Here is a 15,153-nt window from a genome sequence, read left to right on the forward strand (position 1 = left end):
TTACATAAGGATTATCAATAGATGAAACCATTCGGAGGTTTTAAGCTTTATTCCACCACGGGGAAAAATCCTGGTCTCCATGGGGAATCAGGGAAAAACACTATGTTACGATCAACTGAAAAATTTACTGAGCAATGTTTAAAAAGTACATAAAACTTAATATGTTACTTGAAAATAGGGTAGAGTACAAACAATATGACTGTGGTTGTCAGACAAATTTGGGGGGCAAATATTCCACAATTTAAAACATTACGGCTCTTCATGCTTTTCTTGCGTTTCTTTAGAATGCAAAATGAAGCAGAAAATAACTTCACTAGATGCCTTGACTTGAAGGGGGAGGGGACAGAGAGGGAAACAGATGGAAGCAATTAATGACCTCCTTGGAACTGTTGAGTAGGGCATTCTTTTGGGCTGTTTGGTTGATGTTTGGAGGTTTCCAGGGCATGACTGAGCTGCCTCTGTCATCCACTTTTACAAAGACTTCTAAATAGTGTCTGCTTAGGCAACACTAAAGAATAAAATATGTTTTAAAATTTTTTTTTTTTTTTTTTTTTTTTTTATGTTGCAAGTTAAAATTTTGTTCTTAGATTAATTTCTGTTCCTAGAATGTTAGAATGTCAGGACTAGTGAAAACAGAATCTTGGTCTGTAGATAGATTTATACCTAAGCAATTTGATATATGTTTAGAGATTTTTTAGGGAAAGATATATTTTCAGGACTTTTGACATTTTTAGGATTTGGGGGTTGTCAAAATCAAATCATAGTCTATTTGAGTACTGGCAGTTAAGGGCATGTTGATATATATGTTGGAGAATGGGTTTAGTATCAGTTAAAGATTATATATTTGACTTATAACTTTCGATGAGGGGCTTCTAATGCTTGGGCAATTCCTTACGGTAAAAATGAGAACATTTTAATATAGAACAAAATTTGCATTGTTAAAGAAAGGCTTTCTTTTGGGTGGAGCAAAAGTTATCTGATCTCTAACTGCCCAAGCAGATAGACTTTACAATTTACTAATTTTATCCAAGATTGTAATAATAGCCACACTGTTGCACAGGAGGTGTAGGGTTGCATGATGATTGCTACAGAAACTGTCTCAATCTTCATAAACTTCAGGAGTGTAACGGTCATGCTTTACTGTTAAAATATTGGTTAGAGTTGCATAATATTGGTTAGATTTTCCCTGTAAGAAGTCATTTGTTCCTTTAGAGACTGTAGCAGAAGAGTATTTTGCATCATTGTCAATTATCATCATTATCAGGCAGCAGCAGCAGTAATATTTATGTGTAATTGATTAATGAGCTAGACACACTGATTGGTTAATTAAGTATTTATTGATTACCTTCTATTATGTCTAGCACACCACGTGCTACAAAGGATGGCAGTTCTTACCAGTGTATTATGAATGATCACTTGTAAGATTTATTATAAGTTATTTATTAGTAGTAATAAAATGCCAAAATTTGCAAATGCTTTATTTTTTTAAAGTAAATTGAGCATATTCAAAGTCACATGTATAATAACATCCCTCTCATTCCTGTTTACTAGGTAATTGTTTTTTTTCTTTTTAATTTTTATTGAAGTATAATATATTCACTTGCTTTATATTATGCTTTTTTTTTTTCAGCAGGAGAGATATTAGTGAAATTATAGCTGTTATGGCTGGAAATTGTGCATAATCCCGGATATACCCATGGGGGGGATGTCATACATGTTGGTTTTATCCCTTTTTTTTTTTTTTTTAAGATTTTATTTATTTATTTGACAGAGAAAGAGAAAGGGAGAGAGAGCACAGGCAGGGGAGTGGCAGGCAGAGGGAGAAGCAGAGTTCCCGCTGAGCAGGGAGCCTGGCTTGGGGCTTGATCCCAGGACGCCCAGAGCTGACCTGAGCCGAAGGTAGATGCTTAACTGAATGAGCCACCCAGGCGCCCCCATGTGGGTTTTATTCTTCTGTGTATCATAGAGGAACACATTTCTGCTGCAGAGAAATTTTTTTAAGATGCTTTAAGCAGGGGGCGCCTGGCTGGCTCAGTTAGTGGAGCATGCAACTCATGATCTCAGGGTTGTGAGTTCCAGCCCCATGTTGGGTTGCTTTAAAAAAATAAAATATTTTTTAAAAAAAGAAGTAAAAAAATTCTTTAAGAAGTTTTAAATTGAAGAGCTGTAACGTGGAGGGGCACCTGGGTGGCACGATCGGTTAAGTGACTGACTCTTGGTTTTGGCTCAGGTCTGATCTCAGGGTTGTGAGATTGAGCCTGGTGTCCGCTCCTGCTTAGCGCGGAGTCAGCTTGAGTTTCTCTCTCCCTTTCCCTCTGCCCCTACCCCACCACTTGTGCGCTGTCTCTCTATCAAGTAAGTAAGTAAGTAAATAAATAAAGGAGCTGTAATGCAGACTGACTTTCCCTATATAATAGGAATTCAGAGAAAGTGCTATCACTGTAGGTAGGAATAGTAGAAAGAACCTGCACATAGGAAGTGGGACTTGGGAAAGATGGATGTGGGGATAAGGAAAATACTCCGGTTAGAATGAACTAGAGGAGCAAGTCATGGAGCCTGTGAGGAGAGGGACAGTCATGTTGGGAGTGGTAGGAACTAAGCTGAGGTGAGTTCTGCTAGGTGATTAAGGCCCTTGGAAGCCAGGCAGAGGAATCTGGAATTGGGCAGCAGAGAAGCTTTGCAGTTCTTGAGCAGTAAGATGACAAGCTGAAAATGGTTTTTCACAATTCATAGCCAAGTAGTGGATGAGTAATAGGGCTAGTGAAGGAGAGTAAGCTATGTGAACCTACCAGATTCATTTTCTGCCAGTGTGGATTTACTTCAGATGGATTCCTTATAGGTAAAAAATGTTTATGGCAAACTATTTTATTTGCCTTGGAAAAGTTGCTGTTGTACTGTACAATGGAATTTCATTCTTATTTCTGGGATGGGGCAGAAATGAAAAGGGAGGCAGTTTTTGGACCCTATCCAAGGGTGTTCAGTATCTGAATGTATGAAAATGTGTCACTTGTGAAGTGGTCTTGTGGTATGAACTCCTTAAAAAGGGCGTCAGTGGCTTTGTCTGTTGGCAGGCAAATGATAGTTTGATTTAGAACTGCAAAGTGTTGCCACTTTCTGTTCAGTGTTGCTCTGAACAGTCTGCTTGAAATCATCAAAACTTGGGTTGATTCACCAGCTTGGATTATTTTTGAAACATATTGTAATGTCTAGACCTACTGAATAAAAGAATGTTCCTAAAATACTATGTGAAAGGGTTTATGAACTATTAACAATGTGCATATTGCCATTAATCATATTTCCTAGAAAATTACCCTGTCTTAACTCTTAAACTTTATTAGGTAAGCCCAATTACAGTAATATTTGTATAATTATACCTTGATTGATACTCCCGTACTATAAAGAAGAAATTTGAAAAGGGTTGAAACATGCTTACACTTAATTTAGATCTCTTTAGACCTAAAATAGTGGTGTCATATTTTTAGATCACCAGCCCTTATATTTAGCTTTTCCTTTGCTTATGAACTTGAACACTTAAAATAATCTGTGGTGAAATTTATATTTTTAAACACTCTTCTCAGTAAAAGTGCCCAGAATATCTCTTTTTAGGATTAATTCTTTGATCATACCACTCAATGCACTTTGTTTATCTGGGGCTAGTGTGTAATTCTAATGTTTTATTTTTTAACTTGGGTTTTTTGTGATCCTTTCCATTGCTATTTAAGAGAGGATTTCTGTCTCTTAACATAGATGATCAAGGTTCTGTGAGACAGTTATTCACATCTGCTGGCTGACTTACTGCATTTTTTACCTAGAGCAACACTCAAACTTTAAATAGTTCACCTTTGAACTTGTCACATTAAACATAATCACGTACTACTGTTTTTCACAGACTTTCTCAAACAAAAATGATTTAAGTTTTAGTCTTCTCAATAATGAACTCTGAGTCTGTATTATTAATTTGCAGGAGAGTTCCAAACATTTTGGTAGGGATTTGATCCTTGGTTTACTTAAGAAATGAACCAAACTTTAAACGTGTAATCCTTTGGTTTCTATTTCTACAGAGTAATAAAAATCATATGATTGAAAGGAACTCAAGGGACCAAGGGAACTCACATTTATCAAGTACATATTATTGGGAGGTAGTTACATATTTTCATTTTCTGAGAACATCAACTTCAGGGTATTGATAAATTCATTTTACAGGTAAAAAACTGAGGTTTGACAAACTTTAACTCACCCAGCTTCCGCTCAGCTTGTTATGTGGCAGGACACGGTTCCTGTTGGTGGTCTCATGGCTTCTGAGTCCATGTTTTTTCCACCCTCTGACCTTGCATGAAGTCATGTAGTCCATCCTTCTCCCTCAAGCAGTGCTAATTTTATACCACTTGTAGAGGATAACAGTTTACACTTTTCCTAAGCATTTCCACAGAAGGAATATTACAGATGTAGTTTGTGATGTATTGCAGTGTCTTGCAACTCTTAAGCTGTAAAGAAGTTAAAGTAATAACATTTTAAAGTTAAAAGGAGTCCTAGAGATTATTTACTCCAACTGCTTTATTTTATAGATGAATGGAGGTCATTGGCTTTGTCTGCCTTATTGCCCCAAACCAAACAGAAACACTATGAATAATTAGACACAAGTATTCCCTTAATTATTACCTTATTGTTCCTATATAGGGCAAGTCCCAAGTCAAGAAATTCTCAAGATTAAAATTTTTTTCCCCACATCTGTTTAAAATCTTTATTGTTCTTTCCTTAGAGAACCTTATAAAAATAGCTCCATTTCTTGAATACCTTTTATGAACTGGGTCCTTTAGGTTGTATTCTTTAATTCACCTCATTTTGCAGTTGAGGAAGCTAAGACCCAGAGAAACTCAGGAACTTGTTGCAAAGTCTCCCAGTACATCAATGGTAGAGGCAGGATTCAAACCCTGGACTGACTCACACGCTGTGCTCATTCCAGTATGCTAAGACTCCCTCTTCATTACAAGAACTTCTTATAACATAATAGTTTTTGTGAGGCTTAAATGAGTGAGATAATGTATATGAAGTACCCGGAAAGAAAAAAAGACATTTGGTGATTATTAGCTTCCCTCCTTAGCTTCTCAGTCTTTTTTTCTCAGTCCTTTTCTTCAAATATGAAGTCAGTTACTTTTTTAAGCTTGTCTCAGAGAAAATTTCCCCAAATTTGTTGTCTCCTATGCTAAGATCTTTAAGAAAAACAAAACAAAACAAAACATGATTGCTTGTTTTTATTTAAAGCTCTTTCTGTAGCTATTGAGATGATAATGCAATTTTTATCCTTTATGAGATAGACTCTGGTCTACTACATGAATATAGATTTTGTGATGGTGAACCATCTTTGCGTTTCTAGGATAAACCCTACTTGGTTGTGTTTTTTAAAAAAGAAAATACAGTGCTAAATTCAATTTGCTAATATTTTAAAAGGATATTGCTTCTTTGTTCATGAGGTATCTTGATCTATACTTTTCTTGTTCTCTTCTTTTCCAGTTGTGGTGTCAAGGTTATTTTAGCTTCATAAAATATGATCTTTTTCTAGTTTTTGAAACAGTTTACAGAAAAAAAACATTATCTGTTTTTTGAAAGTTTGGCCAAACTTGCATATGAAACTCTGGGTCTAGTGTCTTTTGGAAGAAGAAACTTGATTACTCATTCAGCGCCCTTTTTTTTTCTTTATCTAATTCTTCTTAGTTATCCATTCATCTAAGCTCGCAAATTTATTGGTATGAAGTTCATAGTAACCTATTACTATTTTTCATTTGTAACATTTCTAGTTACATCACCTTTTTTGTTCAGCATTATTTATTTCTGCCTTTTTTCTTTACTTATTACTCTTTTAGAGATTTATGTTTTATTATTTTCCCTCAGTGGTCTATTTCATTAAATTCTTTCATATTTATTATTTACTTTAAGTTTATTATTTATTTGTTTTTTAATTGAAGTAGAGTTGACACACAATGTTATATTAGTTTCAGGTGTACAGCATAAGATATTTGACAAGTTTATACATTGAACTGTGTTTACAAGTGTCGCTTCCATCTGTCACCATACAACACCATTGATGGTATTTCCTATGCTATACCTTTTAGTCCCATGACTTATTCATTCCATATTAAGTTTATTATTTAAATACCTTATTTTCAATATTTCAGTCTTTATGTTCAAGCTTTCTTGTTTTTAAATAAATATATTTTAGGCTCTTAATTTTGTTCTAAGTTCTACTACAAGTTTGGAAGCACCTATTGGTATGTTTTGTTATTATTCTATGTATTTACACTAAAGAAAAGGACACAAACAGTTTACCCATTTCTTTCACCCCTGACCCCTGCCTCTGGCAACCACCAATCTCTTTTCTGTATCTTTGAGGTTGGTTGGTCATCCATCCATCCATCCATGCATTTATTTGATTGATTGATCTCACATATAAGAGAGATGGTATGGTATTTGTCTTTGTCTTATTTCACTTACCATAATGCTCTTGAGGTCCATCCATGTTACAAATAGCAAGATTTCATTCTTTTTTTTTATGGCCAAATAATATTTAATTATATATACACCAGTTTCTTTATCCATTTATCCATTGATAGATACTGAAGATGTTTCCATATTTTGGTTACTGTAGTAAGTAATGCTGCAGTGAACATAGGCGTGCATATATCTTTTCAAGTTAGTGTTTTCATTTTCTTTGGGTAAAAACCCAGAAGCAGAATTACTGGATCATACGATAGTTCTATTTTTAATTTTTTGAGAAACCTCCATACTGTTTCCACAGTGGCTGCACTAGTTTGAATTCCCACCAACAGTACACAAGGGTTCCCTTTTCTCCACATCCTATCAACACTTGTTATTTCTAGTCTTTTGATAATATCGATTCATCTCATTGTGGTTTTGATTTGCATTTTCCTGATGATTAGTAATATAGAGTACCTTTTCATGATGTGTCTGTTGTCCATTTGTATGTCTTCTTTGAAAAAATGTCCATTCATATCTTCTGCCCATTTTTTAAATTGGATTGATTGTTTTTTTGCATTTGAGTTGTAGGAGTTCTTTATATATTTTGGATATTAGCCCCATATCAGATATATGATTTACAAATATTTTCTCCTGTTCAGTAGGTTGCCTTTTCATTTTGTTGATGGTTTCCTTTGCTGTGCAGAAGATTTTTAGTATGATATAGTCCTACTTATTTTTGCTTTTGTTGCTTTTGTTTTTGTTGTTAGGTTAAAAAAAAAATCATTGTCAAGACCCATGTCAAGGAGCTTACCACTTATGTTGTCTTTTAGGAGTATCATGGTTTCAGGTTTTATATTCAAGTCTTTAATCCATTTTGAATTAATTTTTGTGAGTGATGGAAGATAGGGGTCCAGTTTTTGGGCATCTGGGTGGCTCAGTTGGTTAAGCATCCGATTCTTGATCTCAACTCAGGTCTTGATCTTGAGGTTCGGATTTGAGCCCTGCATTGGGCTCTGCACTGGGCATGGAGCCTACTTAAAAAAAAAAAAAAAGAAAGAAAAAGATAGAGGTCCAGTTTTATTCTTTTGCATGTGGCTGTCCAGTTTTACCAACACCATTTATTGAAGATACTGTCCTTTCACCATTGTATATTCTTCACTTCTTTGCCATAAATTAATTGGCCATACATATTTGGGTTTATTCTGGGCTCTCTTTCTGTTCCATTGATTTATGTGTCTGTTTTTAAGCCAATACCATACTATTTTAATGACTATAGCTTGTAATATAGGTTGAAATCAGGGAGTGTGTTGCCTCCAGCTTTGTTCTTCTTTCTCAAGATTGTTTTGTCTACTCAGCATCTTTTTTGGTTCCATACAAATTTTAGGATTGTCCTATTTCTGTGAAAAATGCCACTGAAATTTTGAGAGGGATTGCATTGAATCTGTATGTTGCTTTGTGTAGGATGGACATTTTGGCGATATAAATTCTTCTAATCCATGAGCTTGGAATACCTTTCTGTTTATTTGTGTCTTCAGTTTATTTCATTAATGTCTTGTTGTTTTCAGTATATAGGTCTTTCACCTCCTTGGTTAAATTTATTCCTAGGTTTGTTATTCTTTTTGATGCAGTTGTAAATGGGATTGTGAATTTTCCAGCTATAGAAACTTTAATAGTTGTAATTTTGGTTGTGAATTCCTCTTTAACAATATGCTCTATTTAGGAGTATGTTTTAAAAATTTAAAAATTCTGGGGCGCCTGGGTGGCTCAGTTGGTTAAGCGACTGCCTTCGGCTCAGGTCATGATCCTGGAGTCCCTGGATCGAGTCCCACATCAGGCTCCCTGCTCGGCAGGGAGTCTGCTTCTCCCTCTGACCCTCCCCCCTCTCATGTGTTCTCTCTCATTCTCTTTCTCTCAAATAAATAAAATCTTAAAAAAAAAAATTAAAAATTCTTTTTACTGTCTTTTTATTGTTCTATTTCTAATTTAATTGCATTGTGCGCAAAACATGATTGGTGTGATATTATATCATATTATATTTCCAAGGAGAATTTCCTTGGAAATTCTTTTGTGATATAATGTATGGTCAGTTTTGGTAAGTGTGCTATGTGTGCTTGAAAAGAAAGTATATTCCCTTTTTGCTGGGGTTAGGGTTTTCTTTATATCAATTAGGTCAAAATATAAATATTATTATTTTAAGATTTTATTTTTAAGTAATCTCTACACCGAATGTGGGACTTGAGCTCACAACCCTGAGATCAAGAGTCACATGCTCTAGTGACCTCGTCAGTAGAGCTCGTGACTAAATATTATTGATCAAACTTTTTATTGCCTTACTATTTTGTCTGTTTGAACTATCAGTTTATGATGAAGTATGTTGAAATCTCCTATAATAATTGTAGGCTTGTCAGTTTTTCTTAGAATTGTCAGCTTTAGTTTTATATATTTCAAAGCAATATTATTAGTAGTAAGTGGTTACAAGGTTATGATTCTCCTGGGTCCTAAATTCTGTCAATTATTTTGTTATTTATTACCCCTTTTAAAGAAAGATTTATTTATTCATTAGAGAGAGCATGTTCGTGCGCATGAACAGGGGATGGGGCAAGGGGGAAGGAGAGACAGAATCTCTAGCAAACTCCTGGCTGAGCATGGAGCCCTATGTGGCCCGATCCCATGACCCTGACTGAGATGACCTGAGCCGAAATCAAGAGTCGGACACTCAACTGACTGAGTCACCCAGGTGCCCATTTATTGCCCTTTTTAAAGAATGGCTGTTGATTGATGTTAGTTTACTGTTGACTTGTATCTCCAGATTTTTTTGTAAACCATATCTTAGTTTTTGGCAGTTTTTTTTTCATAAGTAAGAATATTCTCCTACTGTGTCTATTCCATTTCACTTTGTATTTAGATATTTATACCCCTAACTCATTCATTACACTCTGCTGTAGAACAGTGATAGTCAGCTTTTTTTAGCATAAGGACCTTCAAATAATATATTATAGTGAGATTTATTATTATTATTTGATTAAGAATGGATAAGAATGAAAGATGCAGTGATTTTACATTGTTTTAAAATAAAATTTTGCTTTATTCATCACAATAGCTTTAAGATACATTAAAAACCTACTAGTATCTGTAAGACGCACTTGTTTCTGTATTCTGTTTCTGCTGTAATCCTATCATGAGTGGGAGGAAGGACCATAGGAACCAATGGACCTACAGGTAGCTGTGAACCTTGCAGGCTGGAATCTCCTCTCCCTTCACAGATGCCAGATTTGAACGGGGGGTGAAGGAAGTGGGGAGAAAGACTATGACTAATCATTCAGGCTTTAAAGGATTCAAAGGGTATGACTCATACTTTACCTTTCAAATAAGCAGCCTACCAAGACTTGAAGAGCATGTGGTTTGGGCATTAGTGACATTCTTAACCTTCTTTTCCAACATGCCGCTTCCTCTTCAGTTAATCTCTCAGCTCTGGCAGAATCCTGTTCTGTTTGAAGACCAAGTTAAAACTGGTCGCATACTCTCCTATTTTCATCTGAAAGAAAAGAATTTAGTGAGCCCATGGTGTTTGTGTGTATCTTTTAGCTTTGGTATCTCAATGTACATGTTCAGCAAAAAGAGATTGGTGTGGCCCTTAAAAGGCTTTGAATGTTTTAAATATGACTCATTGTGGTTTCTCATTTTAGTTTTGGGTGTATACATGCAGTGTCCTATACTATCACCGAGTTAGGAAAGGGATAGGAATAATTGGTGGATGGGGCCTGTAGGATCTTTAAATCTGGGAGCACAGGGTTGGAACAGCCTGTTTTAGTGTTATCACAGTGTACATGTGGGTGAATTGCCGCCGTGTACTTTCTACTTGAACTAGATTGAAATTTGTCATTGTATTCTGTGTTCCCAACTCCCTCCTAAAAACTGTAACTATTCTTGTGGCCTTCACTCAGATTTCTAGATGACTAATGGCTGAGGATCCTTGACCTTTCTCAAAATGGCAACACCAGGACCAAAGCGAATTGGCTAGTTCTAGTCCTGGGGTGCCACAGAATCATTCTACTTTTGCTATTTCAAAGTAGAGTTTGTGCCAGGTGGCGAATATATGAAAGAAATATTTATTTTCATACATCTCCCTGAGACTTTTGTGATCTTCACATCTATTATTTTTTTAAAAAAGGTTAATTTATTTATTTTAGGGAGAGAGAGAGAGTGCGAGTGGGGAGAGGAGCAGGGAGAGAGGGAGAAAGAGAATTCTCAAGCAGACTCCCTGCTGAGTGTGGAGCCTGATGTAGGGCTCCGTCCCAGGACCCTGAGATCAAGACCTGAGCTGAAACCAAGGGTTGGATGCTTAACCGACTGAGCCACCTGGGCATCCCATTCACTTCTGTTATTTTTATTATTACTTTTTAATCCTATGTATATACACAACAAGATCTGAGGATGAAATGAATCACTTATGAGGTAGCACTTCCTATAGGAGGGACACTAGAAAGGCTGAACTGTCTGTTGCTGATGCCCAAAATTTCACTAGAGCTCATTCCTCAGGTTAACAATTTAAATGATTAAATGCCTGGTGAGGGGAGAATTTTCAAGGTCTCAGCAGTCATTTTCACTTATCATATGTTGGACTGAGGCTAGGCTCTAAATATGGGAAAGCAGAGAGAGTTTGAGGGCCTGACCCATACCCCACACCCTGGCCTCTCTCTCAGGCTCAGGCCTGGACTTTAATATTATTTTCAAATGATACCATATATGTAGTCCTAGAGAAAAAGAGGAAGTCTTAAAAGAAGGTGTTGGGGTGCCTGGGTGGCTCGGTCGATTAAGCATCTGACTCTTGGTCTCAGCTCTGGTCATGATCTCAGGGTCATGAGATGGAGCCCTGTGTCAGGCTCTGGGCTCAGCATGGAGTCTGCTTGGGATTCTTTCCCTCTTCTGCTCCCTCCTCCTGTGCTCCCCCTCAAGTAAATAAAATCTTAAAAAAAGGTGTTTATCATGCAATTAAAATGATTAAATGTAAACACTTAAGTGTACCACCATTTTTATGACCCTGTTTTTGCATCTCTTAATTTTGAAATACGATGGGCTTCTCAAACTTGGAAGTGATCTGGGCCTTTCTTGACCTCTGAGAGACCCTACACAGAGGGGAAGGAAAGGGAGTCTCAACAAGGATTAAGATAAGAGCAGGAATAGCCTTGACAGTCAGTTTTGCCTGCCAAATAATTATGCCAATGCCAGCCTGGTAGGAAATGGCAGTGATGGAGGTGCTGGGCGCAGTGGCCACAGGGGGGAAAGCCTCACCGACCAGTTGATCATGTTCTCCTTCTTTCACCTGTTGCCTTCCTATCTTCCGAATGTTGTTTTGTGTGATTGAAAGGACAAGTCCAAAATGTAAACACCGGCTTCTTTGGGTATGCTCCAGGGTAATCCAACTTCCATGAAGTCAGATTTTCAGGTGCTCTGCTCCACAGCACTTCAGTCTTCAGCAAACAGAATGCGTGTGTGTGTGTGTGTGTGTGTGTGTGTGACTGTGTATAGCCTAAATGGCTATACTGATTAAGTTCAGATTATATTAAAACGGGGATTTTGACACAGGCTCATTCCCCCCACCCCCCAGTATGTTTGTTTGTTTGTTTGTGGTGGGGTGAAGTTTAACTTGTTGACTGTTTCAGAGAGCTTTTCCGTTTTATATTATGGAGCAATGTATATGGGCCCAGCACACTGTTCCCTTTACAGTATTTTGTTCCAAAGCTCTGAGCTCTACTTTCCTCTGCTAAATCAGTGAGCTGGCATTTGCTAGGTGGTTTTTACAGGAGCCGACTGAGATTGTGTGGCTTCAGAGTGAGTGAGTTACCTACACTTTGTGATAGTAGACTGCCCTCTCTAGTCAAACCAGGTCTATGGCAAATGCATGTTATTTTTCACAGAAAGGACTTTGTGTGTGTGTGTGTGTGTGTGAGAGAGAGAGAGAGAGAGAGAGAGATTTATTCCATTGGATAAACAACCGAAAGAGATGCTGTGCAGAGGATCATCTTTATAAGTAGTGCTGAGCTTCTGAGACAGGAGCAACGTTGTCTCCACCTTCCCCATCACCACTTTCTTAATCTCTCAGGTAAAAATGACTATTCCCATTCTTATGTCCCCTTGGCATGTGCTGGATGTACTTCTAAATACTAATGTATTTTTGTTTACACGTATGTCTTCTCCTCTGGAGGTGGTAACTCTCTAAAGGTAGGGACTTAAAAACACTTTGTATTCCTAAGATTCATATATCATGTAGCAGGTCCTCAATAGTTAGAGGAACAAATATATGAAAGAATTAAACTAAAGGAATTTAAGATTGGATGCGGTCTAGAACCTTTAAAAATGACTTACGACAATCAATCTCTATTTTTAAGATTTTATTTATTTATTTGAGAGAGAGCAGAGCAAGAGAGAGAGAGAGAGAGCACAAGCGAGGGGAGGGGCGGAGGGAGAAGGAGAAGCAGACTCTCTACCAAGCAGGGAACCCGATGGGGGGCTTGATCCCAGGACCCTGGGATCAGGACCTGAGCCGAAGGCAGACGCTTAACTGACTGAGCCACCCAGGTGCCCCTGGGGTCTTCATATATCTTAAATTGTATCAAGTTATATCATGTGTAATCCTGGAAAGAAAGGATTAGTGAGTTATGAGTGAACATATTTTGGGTCCTGTGAGGCTGTCATTGGTCCACTGATCTAAAGCATAAGAATTTTCTGTTAACTTAAGTTGAAGACTCAAAAGCAGAGAGAAGCTTTCAATTTGTAATAGTTGATTGATTTAATGTGTCTAAATCAGTATTATTAGAATATAGTCAAGATATGTAATTATTTAGGAAACAGACCTTTTTCCCTACTGTCATTCTCCAAAATGCTTTTTTTTTTTTTTTAAGATTTTATTTATTTATTTGAGAGAGAGAGAATGAGAGACAGAGAGCATGAGAGGGAGGAGGGTCAGAGGGAGAAGCAGACTCCCTGCCGAGCAGGGAGCCTGATGCGGGACTCTATCCCGGGACTCCGGGATCATGACCTGAGCTGAAGGCAGTCGCTCAACCAACTGAGCCACCCAGGCGCCCCCTCTCCAAAATGCTTTTTAAAAAATTTAGATTTGTGTTAAAAAGTAGAAGGTCACTTTAAGAAGTAAGGCAGCTTGAATGTTTTAATAAAATCTCATTTTCCGCAGACAAGACAGACTACTATCTGTTTCTAACCACTGGTTAGTCATGGTGGGATTTGTTTGGCTTTTATGAATGCCATTAAATTTTAATGTACAGATCAGATAGATGTCTTATTGTAGAGAAAATGGTACAGTATCTGTTTTAGCCCTATCATTTTACCACACAAGGGAACCATTAGTGGAGAATCAACTTGATTCCTGCAGAGCTTTTCGATTTCATCATTTTTTTTTTTCTATTTCTTTTCTCCATGATGGTTTTTAATTTTTTTTCCACATTTGAAACACTTATGCAGTAACTGGATCCTTGCAAGTGGGTGTAGCACAACCATTGCATTCTGTGATTCTTAGGTTTGTTTGCTTTAATTTCAGCAGCATTCATGTTACCTGGAAATAAAATCAAGTTTTGTGGCTTTTTAAAGTTAATGATTTCTATGGGCCTGTACTGGGTGAAAATTCATTTATTCGTTCATTCAGCAATTATTTATTGGACAATTGTTATGTGTCAGGCATTCTGCTTTGTGACTACATTAATGAACAAGATAGACAAAGTTCTTGGCCTTGCTGACCTTAAAGTCTTGTGGAAAATAGAGAAAACTAAACTGAGAGGGTGTGATAAGTCTCATGGGAGCACATAGGAGAGGTACTTGTAGATTTGGGATGGTTTCCTGAAGGAAGAGTCATTTAAAGGCAGAATCTAAGAGAATAAGTAGTGTTTAGTAAAGCAAAAGAGGGGAGAGAGAGAGAGGTGTTTGAATTAGTGGGAATGGATATAAAAAATCTTGAAGCAAGATGTCAGTGCTCTTTCAACTAATGGTCTTCAAAGAGTGGTTGGCCGTCCTTAAAGATATTTTGAAATACTTCTTTTGAATATTTTAAAGTTTTCATTTACAAATTTTTATTTATTTTATTTTAATTCCAGTGTAGTTAACATACAGTGTTTTGGGGATGCTTTGGGTGGCTCAGTCGGTTAAGCATCTGCCTTTGGCTCAGGTCATGATCTCAGGGTCCTGGGATTGAGCCTTGCATATGCTCTCGGCTCAGTGGGGAGTCTGCTTCTCCCGCTCCCTCTCCTCCGTGCTCTCTCTCTCAAATAAATAAATAAAATCTTAAAAAAAAAAACCCATACAGTGTTATATTAGTTTTAGGTGTACAATATAGTAATTCAACACTTCCATACAACACCCAGTGCTCATTACAAGTGCACACCTTAATCCCCATCAGCTATTTCACCCTCCTCCCCCACCTCCCCTCTGGTAACCATCAGTTTGTTCTCAACAGTTAAGAGTCTGTTTCTTGGCTTGTTTCTCTCTTTTTTCCCCCTTGCTCATTTGTTTTGTTTCTTAAATTCCAGAAACATTTTTTTTTTATTTATTCTTATGTTAATCCCCATACATTACATCATTAGTTTTAGATGTAGTGTTCCATGATTCATTGTTTGTGCATAACACCCATGCAGAATGTGCCCTCCTCAATACCCATCACCAGGCTAACCC

General features: G+C 37.1%; 1 protein-coding gene across 2 annotated transcripts in view; it reads left to right on the top strand.

Moving 5' to 3' along the window:
- VCL (vinculin) overlaps positions 1-15,153 on the top strand; it is a 112,527-nt gene that overhangs the window by 41,628 nt on the left and 55,746 nt on the right. The gene's annotated exons all lie outside the window — the stretch shown is intronic.

Source organism: Mirounga leonina, unplaced genomic scaffold, assembly GCF_011800145.1.
Source record: "Mirounga leonina isolate KUSES-001 unplaced genomic scaffold, KU_Mleo_1.0 Mir_114, whole genome shotgun sequence".
Taxonomy (NCBI): Eukaryota; Metazoa; Chordata; class Mammalia; order Carnivora; family Phocidae; genus Mirounga; species Mirounga leonina.